Source organism: Mustela erminea, chromosome 11 (genome assembly GCF_009829155.1).
Source record: "Mustela erminea isolate mMusErm1 chromosome 11, mMusErm1.Pri, whole genome shotgun sequence".
In the NCBI taxonomy this organism is placed as follows: domain Eukaryota; kingdom Metazoa; phylum Chordata; class Mammalia; order Carnivora; family Mustelidae; genus Mustela; species Mustela erminea.
In genome coordinates this window covers 54,682,568-54,691,462 of record NC_045624.1, presented here as the reverse complement: position 1 = coordinate 54,691,462, position 8,895 = coordinate 54,682,568, and the positions used below count along the sequence as shown (strand labels likewise).

Genomic DNA, 8,895 nt, shown 5'->3' with positions numbered 1-8,895 from the left:
TACGTTATGACGAATCACTTTAAATACTTATTTTCGAACATCATTTTATCTGTCTTGACTGATACATGGAAGATATATAATTTGTTTCATTGCTGTTATTTTAAAATTGACTCTCTTGTAAAGAATCATGACAAGAAATGAACATTTCTTATAAACAGCCAAGAGAAGTCTGTGGTAGCAAAACATCCAGATGTAAAGTGGAAAATTAATTCAGTCATGTGATAGTTTCCTCACAGAATGCCAAACATCTGGAGGTTTGAGGAGAACTCCACAATTACCTAAATATTTCATTTCTTATCTGGATGTTTATTTTCCTAGAGCTGCAGTCTAATTTGACACAATGTCAGTAAGTAAGGGGCATAGTAGGGGGAGTGTTGGATTCTAAAGAAAAAGTTTTTTCCCCCAAAGAACTGTTGAAGACATTATTTTAAATATCTTTAACATCCTTTTTTGGTCAAAGACATTTCTTAAGTTTGTCTGCATTTCACATAGTACACTCTTAAATCATGAGCCTTTAAGTTTGCTTTTTTTTTAATATAGTAGGAAACATAGTGCAGAGAGAAGTGGAGAGCTGTATCTGCATAATAAAACCTTTCTCCTTGTTAAACTTCTGTTAATTCATCATTAATCTGGTTACAACAGTTTATGCCGAATATGTGCATTAAAAATGCCAGGAGGAAATAAACTAAATGTAACTTTTTTTAGAATACTTGGGATTTGGCTTTTCATCTTAAATTTTTTTTTTGAATTTTCTGTAAAGATCAATCTTACTAAAACAAACAAACGAAAAAGTTGAGAGATGCCTAAGTGGCACAGCAGGTTAAGGTCTGCCTTCAGCTCAGGTCATGATCCTGGGGTCCTAGGATGGAGTCCCACATTGGGCTCCCTGCTTAGTGGGGAATCTACTTCTCCCTCTGCCCCTGCTCATGTTTTTTCTCTCTCTCTCAAGTAAATAAATAAAATATCTTTTTAAAAATGTTAATCTTTCAGATGAACATGAATATTTATAAATTTATTTTTCAGGAAAAAAAAAGAAAAACCCTTAACTTTTTCAAGATCACATTTCAGCTTGGCTATCCCATCAACATGGTTCTTACGAAGAGTGCCCTGGGAAGTGGGAGCAAGCAGGAACCTGCTAATATTTAGAGCACATTAATTGGTATTTTACCAGGTCCACGATGTAAGGGAGTTATTTGTCACTAATGGGGCAAGCATCTTCAGGGGCATCAGATTCTCGAAGTACTCCATGGACAAATTACCCAGGAATTTTATACTAAAAGACCTTCTTAAGAAAACTAAAGAATTGTCGTAAGTAGTTCCAGTGGCATAGTTAACATGCAGTACTTAAAACAAATTCCATGAGACCAATCATAATTGTTAATCTCTCTCATAAAAATGAATTGTGGCTCTACATTTTGGGAAACAGAGACACAACAAAAATATTAGAAACACCTGAAAAGGGCCTACCAGAATTTCAGACACCTAGACAGACACACAATCAGATCAAATTCACAAACATTACTGACAGAATTTTTTTTTTCTATTCTTAAGCTCAAAGCTATTAGGCATTTATTATATAAAATACTAGCAAAATAATGCCTCATTTTAAGAGAGGTTGCCTATTTCCACACTCTGGGAAAAGATGTCATTTAATAAACCACTTAATGAGTTGCAGCTTGATGGTCCTATGGTAGTATTAAGAGTGCAGCCAGCAGTAAATCAATGAGAAAACACCAGGATCATCAGAACAGGCTACCTATAAATCCTAAGTCTGCTAGAGTAATCACTAAATACACTGCATGCAGCAAATTAAGCAACTATATAACAAAGAAAGCTATAGGAACTGTGATTATATTTGGCTTGTATATTATTCTACTCAGAATGCCATAACAAAATACCAGACTGCTTGGCTAAAAGAACAGAAATTTATTTTCTCACAGTTCTGGAGGCTGGACGTCTACACTCAGAGTGCCAGCGTGCTGGGTTCTGGTGAGAGTTCTCTTCCTGGCTTGCACATGGCTGCCTTCTAGCTGTGTGATCTCATGGCCTTTCCTGTGTATACACTTGGAGAGACAGAGACCCATCTCTTCTCCTTTTCCTGTAAGCCAGTCAGTCCTATTGCTTTTTGTTTGTTCGGATTTTTTTTTTTTTCTTGGTGAGAGAGAGAGAGAGAGAGAGAGAGACAAGAGGAGGGGAAGGAGAAGCAGACTCCCTGCTGAGAAGGGAACCAGACATGGGACTCAGTCCCAGGACCCTAGGACCATGACCCCAGCTGAAGGCAGATGCCCAACCAAGTGAGCCATGCAGGTGCTCTCGTCAGTCCTATTGGTTTAAGGCCATACTCTTATGACGCACTTAATCATAATTACCTCTGAAGACCCTTTCTCCAAATCCAGTGACACTGGGGCTTAACGCTTCAATATATGAATTTCAAGAGAGAGGGCAAAGTTTGACTCATAACAGCTTGTTTGGTGTGTGTGTGTGTGTGTGTGTGTGTGTGTGTGTGTTGGGAGTAAGAGATTTAAGAAAGTGTTTAAAGGCCTAATACTGCTAGAATATTTATAGTAGGACTTTATAGAATATGTAAAAATGTTAAGATTTTACTAGATGTTTACAAACCAATTGGTAAGGTTTGCCATTAGCAGACTAATGTACCTCTGTGACTACATCAGCCTGCTAATTAACAGCAAACCTTACCAACTGGTTTGTAAACATTGCAAAATCTTAACATTTTTACACATTCTATAAAGTCCTACTATAAATATATATAAATTATTTGCAAAACTAATTTTTAGCTAAGAGTTTGTATCCAAAATAGGGAAATAAATTTCAAGTATCTATAATAAGAAAATAAGCAACCCAATTCAAAAAGGGCAAAATATTTGAATAGATATTTCAGCAAAGAAGATGTAAAGATGGCAAATAAATATGTGAAAAGATACTTGCTAAGAAAATGCCAATTAAAATCTCAATGCAGGGGTGCCTGGGTGGCTCAGTTGGTTAAGCATCTGCATTTGGCTCAGGTTATGATCCCAAGGTCCTGGAAGTGAGCCTGGAGTCAGGCTCCCTGCCCAGCAGGGAGTCTGCTTCTCCCTCTGTCCCTCCCCACTGCTTGTGTGCTCTCTCTCTCTCACAAATAAATAAATAAAATCTTTAAAAAAACTCAATACAATATCAGTACTTACTCACCAGAAAGGCTAAAACGAAAAACTGATTATATCAATTGTTGGTGAGAATATGGAACAACTAAAAGTCTATTTACCATTGCGGTGGGCAGTGTAATTTGGTATATTCACTTTAGAAAACAGTTTGGCAGTTTCCTAAAAAGTTCAACATATGCTGATTATATGACCCAGCCATATCACTCCTAGATATTTACAAGAGAGAAATTAAAATATATGTCTATACAAAGACTTGTACAAAAATGTTCAAGGATACTTTATTTATATCACCTCAAATTTGAAAAAATCAAAAGGTCCATCCACAGGTGAATAGATAAACAAATTGTGGTGTACCCATCCAAAGCAACACTATTCAGCAATAAAAAGGAACAAACTACTAATGCACAAAACAAAAGGAAAAAAATCTTAAAATAGTTATGCCGAGTGAAAGAAGTCAGACCCCCACCTCATAAAGGGAGGATACATATATATGATTCCATTTATATAAAATTCTAAAAGATGCAAACTGATCTAGAGTGACAGAAAACAAGACCAGTGGTTGCTTGGAGAAGGAGAATTATGAAGGTCAGGAGGAAAATTGGGGGGATGGTGGATATATTCATTATCTTGATTGTGTTTTATAGTACGTCAAAACTCAACAAAAGTACACTTTTTATTTTTATTTATTTTTAATTTTTTTAAAGATTTTATTTATTTATCTGACAGAGAGAGATCACAAGTAGGCAGAGAGGCAGGCGGGGCTGGGGGTTGGTGGTGGTAGGAAGCAGGCTCCTTGCCAAGCAGAGAGCCCAATGAGGGCTCGATCCCAGGACCCTGGGATCATGACCTGAGCTGAAGACAGAGGCTTAACCCACTGAGCCACCCAGGCGCCCCAAAAGTACACTTTTTAAAATATGTGTAGTTTAGTAGATGTCAACGACATCTCAGTGACACTGTAAACAAACAACAGAAAATTTTAAAAAGGCAAACCTACAGACTTAGAAGTCAGGATGGTTGGTGAGCATGTGTAGTCACTGGAACAGGGAGAGGCTTCTGGGCTTCTAGCAATGCTCTGTGGTTTGATCTGGATATGGATGGCACACATGTGTTCACTTTCTGAAATTCAGCTGACACATCTGATACGTATACTTTGCTAAATGTATGTTTTTCTTCTTTAAACATTTTGCGTTAAAGTAAATATATAAAGAAAGTTCTGTCTCCTCAGTGTAGACAGGACCAACATGAAATATACCAAGTAAACTTTTAAAAAGACAAGATGAATTGCAGATGGGAACGGAAGTAAAGAGAAATACAAAGCATTGTCTGCTAATATTTAAATCATGCTCTACAGAAACGGAACAGAGAAACTTGTTTCAAGCTCCTGACTTTATAGGAACTTTTATCTCACTTTATCACTGAATCTTTCTCAGAAACATAATTTTCCTTTTCATATTCCTTCCCCCTAAGATTATTTCTCAAAGTAGATTATTTGGGAGCATTACTCAGCATGTTGGGAACTATGTGATGGAAAGGGTCCTACAGGCAAAAGCATTTGGGAATGTTGCGCTATGCCAAGATAAATTGTTTTCCTCCTTACAGTATTTACAGGTAAGCTTTAACCATGTTACAATGTGCCATGAATCCCATACAGTCATATGCAATGCTTTACAAACTTATATATGCATAGACCATCCTTTTTCAAACAGTATTCTAGAGGACTAATATTTCATGGAAAATACACTGCAGTTCTAGAAATGCAATGTTAACTGTGGTTGTTTACTACTATAGTTAAAATGTGTGCTGCCAAATTAGACCATCTGTGTTTGAATCCTGCCTCTGCTACTTTTTCTCCTGAGTGACCTTGAATGCTGAGCTTACCTCTCAAAATAAGAGGATAAAACAAACATGGTTTTTGTGGGGATAAAATGACTAACGATATGCAAAGCATAAACAGTGCCTGATACACAGTAAGTGTTCAAAGAGCTAACTATTCCTATTATTAAGAAACATCACCTAAGCAAGAACCACAAGGTAGAGATCATGTTCCATTATTGGTTCCATCTTGCCTGGATTCAGGGTCCATCTTACTGTTCTGATGAACAAAATCTGACAATAGAATTACATGAGATGTAAATGTTCTCCCCATAACAACATGGATAATGTTGAATAATATGTGAGAGGAAGGATGTGTTAACTAACTTTATTGTGGCAATCATTTCTCAAAACATATGTGTATGAGATCATCACCTTGACCATCTTAAACTTATACGACATTATGTGTCACTTATATCTCAATAAAGCTGGAGGAGAAACTTAACAATTACTATGTAAGGCAGTCATCACAGAGACTGAGTGGACTGATATAAATTCTAAAAAAACAGAAGAATTACATGAGACTATATAATCACAGCCAGAATGCATGGTTAGATTTTCAGTTCCTTGAGGGTAAAGACCACATCTGACCATCATCCTCTTTTTTGAAGACTACAGTTGAGCTTAATCAGTCTACCCACATAAGGAACTCTGGGATCCAGCAGTCTTATTAGCAATGGGAATCAGACACTTTGGTATAATTGTAAAAAGGATGTTAAGCCAAGATGGCCAACTCCCTAGATCAATAAGACAAAGATGTTCCAACAAAAGAGGGTAGATGACCGTTTTTAAGAGGAACTCATTAAGGTGATGTATATGGAGTCCTTAAATCAGGATTCCATTCATGAGAGCTTCACATTAGAAGACAGTTGAAATCAAACAGGATGACGAGACTAGGGACATGAAGACCATATTAGCAAAAGTGAAGACTGGAGTCAAATGTTTCTCTTGTTTTACTTTAATGCTTGATTTTCCTGAGGCTGATGGGATAAGAGAATAAGGGTTATATATTTATGCACCGAAGTGCCTAGACATCCTTGCACATACTTGCACATAGCATATAGTGTCGTCAGAAAGCAGGGTGACAGTTGTAGACCGGATACTCCCCTCTCCAGCTTCAGCTGTGGAAAAGGAAGAAAACTGGCAAGGAAACAAGAAATGGTAAATGCATAAAGCAGAGAGAAAGGAAGAATTTTCAATTAGGCAGAGTTAACTCTCAACAAGAAACATGCTTCCTATCGCCAAGGACTGAGGCACAGGAGAGAATTAATAAATTGCCCTCCAGGACGTCTGCAAGGGTTAATTTGTGTGAGGAAAGTGCTCTGAAACCAAGGGTATGAAAACCACTTCCAGGCAAAGTCTCAGCATGGCTGCTGGCTGCATTGTGCAGCTGCTATTTTTAGCCCACATTCATGCTGCTCCTGGTCAGAGTAGGGGACATCTGTGGAGAGGGGAATGAATTGCTTGCAGCAAGACCAGTTTTGATGAGTAATTACTTGTGTTATAATGTGCAGTCAGGGCCAGCTCTATTCCAGGGACTGAGAACGAAGGCTCCTAGGAAATCATCCTGGGCAGGGTCCACACTGGCTGCCAGGACTTCCAGCACTGATGATACTTGGCAGTGCTGCCAGGGTGATCAAGAGCTAACGGATTTGTGTGGTCCCTACTAAAGGTCAGCAGCACGGCTGATGGTAGACAATACAGTTACATTTCAAAGCCCTTTATAATCATTAATTATTTTGTGTCCCAATATTCCAGGGAAGTAAGTAAAAAATACTTTTCCTTTTCATTCTAATGTTACCTTTTTTTTTTTATGAGCAAATATTTTAATTAAACATTAAAAGAAAAAAAAAACACTTTGGAAAGCATACAGAAAAAGTAGTTGACGTTGAAATCACTTATAAAACGGAACCTCAGGGAGTCTAACAAAAATGCACCTTCGGTCAACTCTTGCTTTCTTTAAATTCCTAGTTCGACGTCCGGTCCCAGTGCACGTGGAACTGACAGCTGCCGCGGGAGGTGTGGGGCTGCGGGGGCTCCAGGAGAATCAGAGGGTCCGGGGGTTGTACTCTGGCAGTTTTTTTTATCTTCTCTTTCTCGGTCTCGCTTTCATCTCGAGCGATCACCAGGGAGTGTGCGTAGCCCATGGCCACCTGCTCGGTGAAAATGCCGTCCAGCGTCTTCACCTCCTGAGCCGCCGTGGAGGACTTGGGCTTGTGGTCCCCGTAGCCCAGCTCCCCAAAGGTGGGCGATGGGCCCCAGCTGATGGTGCTCTCGTCGGCGGCCACGATGATGCTGCTCTTCCCACAAGCCAGGTTCTGGATTCGCCAGCCACAGAGGTTCTGCACGGCCTTTGGGTACATGGTGGATTCGCGGGACGTGTTGGTGGCCCCCCAGAAGAACAGCCCACCCACTTCACTGATGGTGAAGGAGCAGGTGTAGCCAGCGTAGATCTGGGACGCCCCACGCCCGGGGAAGTCGAACAGCTTCACCAGGCGAGGGACCATTTCATCCTTCTGCTAGGCGTGGCCCAGGCGGCCGTAGCCACCAAAGCCCCAGGAGAAGACGCGCTTCTGAGAGTCCAGGACCAGCGTGTGGTTAGCGCCGCAGGCCACATCCCGTACGACCACACTGGGGACTGGCAAAATCTGCCCGTCTTTCGTCTTCTCGATGAAGATGGCCACTCGCCGGGGCACCAGTTCGCAGTCGTTACTCTATCCGCTGCGCCCTGGCGATGAACTTGCCGTCCGAGTTGTGTCCCAGCTGACCATATTCAGGGCACCCAAAGGAATAGAGGTTCCCTTTGAAGTCCATTATCATACTGAATTCTGCCGCACAGGCCATTTTGGTAATTGGTTGACCGTTGTACATGATCTGTGCGGGGCTCGGGACAGCGTCTGTCTGGTTGCCGAGGCTGAGCTGGCCCATCTTGTTCTCTCCAAACGCAAGCACGGAGCCCGTCTCCGTCAACGCCAAGGTGTGGTTCCGTCCACATGCCACAGACACGATCACTTCATGGCTCAGACCCTCAATGAGTTTGGGGGCTTCTACCCTCTTGGTGTCACCGTGTCCCAGCTGCCCCTTCTCGTTGCGACCCCAGCTCCACAGCTTCCCTTCCGTGGTGATGAGGAGGCTGTGGGTAGCGCACGAACCCGAGACCACGGTCCGCATCCGGACCCCTGACAGGCAGCCATATCTATGGGACCCCCACAAGTTCTGACCGAGATTGTGGTAGGCAGCTTGCTGTTTAGGCACTTCTTTTCGACCAATCAAGTCCCAGTTGGTTGCCCCAAAAATCAAAAGCTGGCCTTTGCACTTAGACCCTTCAAGTTTGACGCGCTCCTTGGTGTGCTCGGGCTCGGTGATGATCACGGCTGCGCCGCCCGCCTTGGTCGCCGCCGGCCGCACCGCGTGCTTGCTCCCCACCGGGGGCCCCGTCGAGCTCCAGGCCGCCCTCATCAACGCTGCTGCCGCCGCCGCTGCTGCTACTGCAGCGCTCGGGTCGCCGCGCTTCCTAGGCCCGGCGCGGGCCGTGCAGTTGCCCGAGCTCGGCTCCTCCCAGGCCGCCGCCGCCGCCTTCTTCCTGGGCATGGTCGCGCAGATATACTTAAAATGTCTACCTTTTTTTTTTTTAAGAGGAAGAGAGTGGGAGCAGGGGGAGGGGCAGAGGGAGAGAAAGAATCTCAAGCAGACTCCCCGCTGAGCCTAGAGCTGATGCTGGGCTGGATCCCAGGACCCTGAGATCATGACCTGAGCCAAAATCAAGAGTTGGACGCTTAAATGACTGAAAACCGAGGCACCCCCAGGGTTATGTTTATGACTTTATGTTTCTAAACCCTAGACTTTCTACTAATACAAAACT

At 42.2% G+C, this 8,895-nt stretch overlaps 1 pseudogene; it reads right to left on the bottom strand.

Annotated features, from left to right (window-relative positions):
- Positions 1-6,844: 6,844 nt before the first annotated feature.
- On the bottom strand, positions 6,845-8,643 carry LOC116569343 (annotated as a pseudogene).
- Positions 8,644-8,895: the final 252 nt, after the last annotated feature.